Source organism: Lethenteron reissneri, chromosome 18, assembly GCF_015708825.2.
Source record: "Lethenteron reissneri isolate LAM-NWPU_2019-01 chromosome 18, ASM1570882v1, whole genome shotgun sequence".
NCBI lineage: Eukaryota > Metazoa > Chordata > Hyperoartia > Petromyzontiformes > Petromyzontidae > Lethenteron > Lethenteron reissneri.
Window position 1 is genome coordinate 5,751,535 of NC_083796.1, and position 6,469 is coordinate 5,758,003.

Sequence of the window (6,469 nt, forward strand, 5' to 3'; positions counted from 1 at the left end):
TATGCTGCCAGGACCCCTTGAATTTGCAAGTCCCAATTGGTCTGTGACTCCGAAACCAGGTGCGACAACATAGACGTGATGGTACGATGCAGACGCTCGACCATCCCGTCAGTTTGTGGGTGATAGGGAGAGGTACGAATCTTCTTTGTACCTAGGAGATCACAGACTTGTTTGAGGAGGTTCCCGGAAAAATTTTTACCCTGGTCGGTCAGCAGCCGCTCCGGAGCACCTTTGTCCATGACGTAGCCTTGGACAAAGGCGTCCACGATGGCTGCTGCCGACTGATTTGCCAGGGGCCAGGCCATAGGCCAGCGTGTGAAGTATTCGACCCCTGTTAGCAAATATCTATTGCCCCTAGGGGTGGCGGGAAACGGCCCCAGGATATCCAACGCTACGAGTTCGTTCACCCTGGAGACTGTGATGGACTGCAACGGCGGGTTCGACTCCCGAGCTGGTGGTTTGCGTTGCGCACACCGGGGGCATGCTGCCAGGAGATCCGTGACATCCCGTGTCATGCCCGGCCAAAAAAAATCCAGCTGGAGCGAGGCGAGGGTCTTTTGGGTACCCAGGTGGAGGAGGCGCTCATGAGCAGCCCACACCACCTTACCCCGTAACCCCGCAGGAACTACCAGCCGGTGACGGTGGGATTTACCGTCCCAATGCATGAGCAAGCCCGCGTGTATTTCCCAATTGTCGGCATCACCCGTCCCACACCCCCTCTCCCTGGCGCGACGACGCAGCGCGAGGAGGGAGGCGTCCTCCATCTGGAGGCGTCCCCACTCAATCACAGGCAACCCAAGCAGGGAATCCCTTCCCTGTTTCCCGATCTCATCGGGGAGCGATGTGTCAACATCGGCGGCGGCCGCCAGGACTGGAACCGTCATGTCCCCAGCTGGCTTGCAACGCCCCGACCCCAGGAGGCATGCGCATTCGGAGGTGGTTGGCATGCGCGACAGAGCGTCCGCATTTGTGTGGCGAATGCCCTTACGATAGGTGGTGTCAAAATCGAAATCCTGGAGGACCTCCAGCCATCGGGACAATTGTCCCGATGGCTGTTGAACCTTCAGGGCGTACTGCAGTGCCGCATGATCCGTACGGACAGTGAAATGCTGACCGTACAGATATGGGCGGTACTGTTGGATGAAGAAAACAATTGCCAACAGTTCTCTACGGGTGACACAATATTTTTGCTCCGCTGGAGACAACACCCGACTGCCGTACGCAACCACCCGTTCCACGCCATCAACCACCTGGGAAAGCACGCCTCCGATACCTGTGTTGCTCGCGTCGGTGTCGAGCAAAAACGGCCTCGAAAAATCGGGGTAAGTCAAAGGAGGAGCCTTCACCAATGCATCCCGAAGGGAGCAGAAAGCTACTTCCTCATCCCGACCCCAGTGGAACCGAACCCCTTTTGATGTCAAAGCATGTAGGGGTTTGGCAATTGTAGCAAAATTAGCGACGAACCGTCGGTAATATGAAGCGAAGCCAATAAAACACCTCACCTCCCCCACCGAGGTCGGAATTGGCCAGGAGCTGACACACTGCGTTTTGGCGGGATCGGTAGCAATACCCGAGCGCCCCACGATGTGCCCCAAATAACGCACTGACTCGCGAAACAAATAGCATTTTTGGGGCTTAAATTTCAAATTAGCAGCCCGCATCCTTTGGAAAACCGCCCGCAGCCTCTGGAGATGTTCGTCAAAGGTTCTTCCAAAAACAATTACGTCATCCAAATAAATCAGGCACGATTCCCATTGCAATCCAGCCAAAACCAATTCCATCAACCGCTGGAAGGTTGCCGGCGCTGAGTGTAAGCCCATCGGCAACCGGTTGAATTGGAACAGGCCGTGCGGTGTACGGAAAGCGGTTTTAGGCTTCGAATCATCGTCCAGAGGAAGCTGCCAGAATCCCGAAAGTAAATCTAGTGTGGAGAAGAATCGCGCTCCCGCCAAGGCGTCCAGCGATTCGTCCATCCGTGGGAGCGGGTATGCGTCGGCAACCGAAACCTTATTAAGGCGACGGAAATCTACGCAAAACCGCAACGAGCCATCCTGTTTCTTAACCAGGACAATCGGTGCTCCCCAAGGGCTGGTAGAGGGAGAGATAATGTCGGCGGCTAACATGTCATCGACAGCCGATTTAACATGGTCCTTTTCGGCGGGACTCAACCGAAAAGGATTTTGGCGAATAGGCGCGCTGTCACCCGTGTCAATATGGTGACGCAGCAGGTGAGTACAACCCAAATCGTATTTATTCCGACTGAAAACGTCGGAAAATTCCTTTAGCAGCGATCTAAGCCGTTGGCGCTCTAAATTGGACAGGTTCGTCGATCCCGCACAAAGCGCGTCGAGCCACCCTTCATCGCCGTCCGAATGCGGGTGCGTCCGAGCAGCAGTGTCAATGTGGTTCACGGCAGGTTCCTCGCAGGGCACCGGCGTCGCGTGAGCGAGCACAGTCCCTTGGGGAACCACTACTGTCTGCGACCCGACATTGAGGACCGCGATGAAGGGATCCTCGTCCCCCCTTACGATGGTCTGGGCCGGAATTAAATGAGGCCCATTAACCCCGGCCCTAGACGGCCCCAGCACAACACCCTGATCCCCAACACCCTTAGCGAAGGGCCTACGAAGTTTAAGAGGTACCAGCATTTGTGCCCCCGGCGGCACACGCACTGTTTTTACGACGAACGCCGGTACCGTCGCGAACGCCGTCCGAGTCGCTACAGGGGAAGGCAGGAACGCCATACGTCGCCCCGACGGAAGCTCAATGCATCCTTGGTCGATCAAAATACGAATTGGCATCCTGCCCAAGAAGTCCGTCCCCAGCAGGCACGGAACTGCCAGTGAGGAGGAGACAAAAATCGGCCCCGACAATTTGATGTCCCCGATAGAAATTTGCGCTCGAATCTGTCCCACGATGCCGAGAGAGCCCCCGTTAGCGGCATAGAAAGGGACATTAACCGGTAGCAAAGGACGGCTCTGCACCGGTAGAATATTGTAAATTAGTTCCGAAATAATTGTCGCCGATGCCCCTGTATCGACTATGATGCGTACCTCCACCCCATCAATGTAACCGACTACGGCCGACGATCCCGACGCCGCGGCCACCACGCGATGGGCCAACACGGACCACCGCTCGGGCTCGATTTGAGTCCCCGCAGTGATCCGCGCCGGTCCATCGCAGCGCCCCACCGGCCCCCCGTTCGTTACGGTGCGAGAGTGTGCGACAGGTGGGTGCGTTGGCCAAACATGTGAGGTGCCGCGACTCGCCGGATCATGGTGCTGGAGCTTGGGAGGAGGAAGAGGAGGGCCGGCGTCCTGTCGAGGCGTCGTCCCCCGCTGTCGAGGAGAACGGCACCCCGAGGCGACATGGCCCCGGATGCCGCAGTTGAAGCACCGCGGGAGCGCCGATGGAGACGATGGACGGTCGAAACGCCTCGGCCCGTCCCGACCCGGCCGCGCCCCCGTCGTCTGTTGCCGTCGATGGTCGACGGCATAAAGTTCTTCTGACGGAAGGGTGGCTGCAGCCACCGCACGCCCAGCCGATGCCCTGTTTGCCTTTCGCCGCTGCTGCAGAAGGTTGGCGTGGAGGAGTCGCGCAGCCTGGAGGGAGGTCATTTCTGCATCCCCTTGTGCGATGACGACGATGTCGAGGTCGTCCGCCAAGAGGAGGATCTTCTCCGCGACCATTGCGTCCACGCCGTCGTCGTCCATGCGGGGAAAGGCTGTTTTTGCCAGCGCCAGAAGACTTGTCCGGAAAGCCAGAGGCGACTCTTTTTCACCCCGCCTGCGATCGTAGAACTGCTGACGGCATTCGGCTGAAGGTCCATAGACCCCGGCCAGCAGCTGTAGCGCCATTGGTAGTGTAGCCCGCTTCTCTTTTGGCGCCGACGTGAGTGCGGCGAGCGCGTCTCCATCGAGGAGCGCCGGCAGCGCGCAAAGGGCCTCCTCGTCGGACCACCGCGCCATCTCCTGATGGGCGAGGAAGCGTCGCCGGAAGCCGCCCCAGTCACCCTCCGCACCGATGAATTCCTTCAGCGGGGGCAGCCTTTGGTGAAGCGCAGCGGTCGATGTGGACTCCCGCAGGTTGCTTTCACCTCCCTTTGGCGGTGCCTCGGCGCGACTGGCCGATGGCATCGCCTGTCGCGGCAGCGATGACGCATCCTTCGGCTGCGATGACGCTGCAGCCCCGGCGACGGCGATGTCGGAGCCGATGTCTAAGCTGGCCACGCCCCGAACAGCCGCGGCGTCCATGGCGGGAAATTCAAATTGTGAAGTCGCTGAAATGGCGGGAAAGTGCTCCGGCCGCCGGTTCTCCTCGCCCTGCGGTGGACCACCAGCCCCCAACCGCGTAATGCCTTCCAGTGTGGCGGCAGCGGCATAAAGTAGCTCCGCCAGCCGTTCGTGAGCCAGTCGTAGTGCATCTGGCTGCGGCCCCTCTCCATGCTGACGTCCCGGTGAGAAGGCGCCAGGCTCCGGCTGCACCCCATCTTGTTGCTCTGTCTCGGGCTCGGCGATCTCCGCGGCGTCCTCCTCTTGTGGTACCCTGGTCCGAGCTGTATGGCGCGTTTCCATTTTTACCACTTCTGACGCCAGATGAAGTACCCGTCGAGGACGCTTGACAACGGAGTTGAGGCACACGTATATTTATTTAACAAGTTGCCAGTACAGGACAGCCCTAGAGGGGGTAGCGGCCCCCTCACCCGTATAACTCAGGGAATACCCCTAGCTATCCATAGCCTATCCCCTGAGTCCTCCACTAAGAGCTAGGGGAGGCTGTCTGGCCCGACACTGGTAATCGGGCTCGGTACCCGGAGTCCCAGAGCACTGGCTCTGGTTCACGGGACCACGCCACTGGCTCGAGCCTGATCCCGTGGGGCCCTGATAAGGGCGGCGATCAGGGGGAGTCCAGGGCTCTAGCTACGACGTCTTCCGACTTCTTAGCTTAACTATAACATAACTGACTCAGCCCATATAACGACCCCTTTTTATACCCAACCCTCCTTGAGGGGTGGGGCCCCGGGGGATCGTAACGCCGAACCAGCCCCCCCCCAGGGTGTCTGGCTCGGACGTCGCAGAGGGCATCTCCCTGTGCACACACGTAGCCCCGCCCACTGTGTTTCTTTCCCATAGGCTGCCATGCATAACGGCCCTCTCTCCAACATCCCTACACCTACAATTGAAAGTGTGTGCACCAGTGTGAAAGTAAAATCGAATTGCTGCATATTTATATTGATGTATCTGACAAATGGTGGTACCAAAAGCGTCTTCCCAGTAAACATGCAATGATGGGAAAACGTTGGTTATTAGTGGGAACCATTGTACCATTGTTGGCCCAACATTGGCCCAACATTCCATATTTACTGCATTCAAATTGGTCGCGATGAAACAAATATAGAGGCTACATTAAACATGTCACAAGGGACCCTGGTGAGTCCACACATGTCTTTTCTCTGGATCATCTCTGATGCAGTGGTAATAGTTGGGACACATGTGTTGCACACTCGAAATGAAGGACGTGGGCAGGTGCTACAAATCGAGGGCAAGCACATTTATTTATTGTAGTTAATATTAATCTTGTGAAGAACCGCACCGTCACTCTGTAAAATGCAACAGCGCGTGTTACACGCAGCAATTCTTCCGAGACGCCATTAACCAGAGGTGTGGACTCGAGTCATGTGACTTGGACTCGAGTCAGACTCGAGTCATGAATTTGATGACTTCAGACTCGACTTGGACTTGCATAACAATGACTTTGTCCCACCTCTGCCATTAACCATGTGGCTGGTTTACACGTGCGGTTATTCATTAACCCTGCCAGCCACCTACAGGCCCAACTCAGTCATCACATGCTGCTGTACACACATGCATTGATGCACTGCACAGCACATCAGGACTTTCACAGAACCACACTTTACTCCCTTGCTGCACCGGGGCATAATTAAAAGAGTGATCCATTCCTAATGTGCCACACATGTGCAGGGTTTTTTTGCTCATAAATATATGTAAATAAATGTGTTGGTCACACAAATAATTGCTGAATGCGTATGTTTTCTTTCATATTGTTTTTGCACGATATGAGATTGCTAAAGCTTTGCAAAGCACGTTCATGAACATACCCTGGCTAATTAAGCTGAGCCCTAAGTGAGTGGGTGGCATTTGGTGTACATATATATTGCACTCTTAACAAATATATATTGCTGTTTTTCTGCATGTTGTGTGTCACCATAGCATGTTTACAAACGTGTTTACTGTAATTCCATTATAAATAACCGTAAAAGAAAACACTTCACATCTGTAGAGCAAACAAATTTGTACACTAATTTGTGAAAACATGTTAAAATTAATGTTCTAGATATTTCAAAACGTGTTTTTTCATCAATACCCTATGCCTATAAGTGGGAAAAAAAGATTTTTCAAGTACGTTACATGTATGGTCAGTCAAGATAAGGGGCCTGAATAGCAATTTT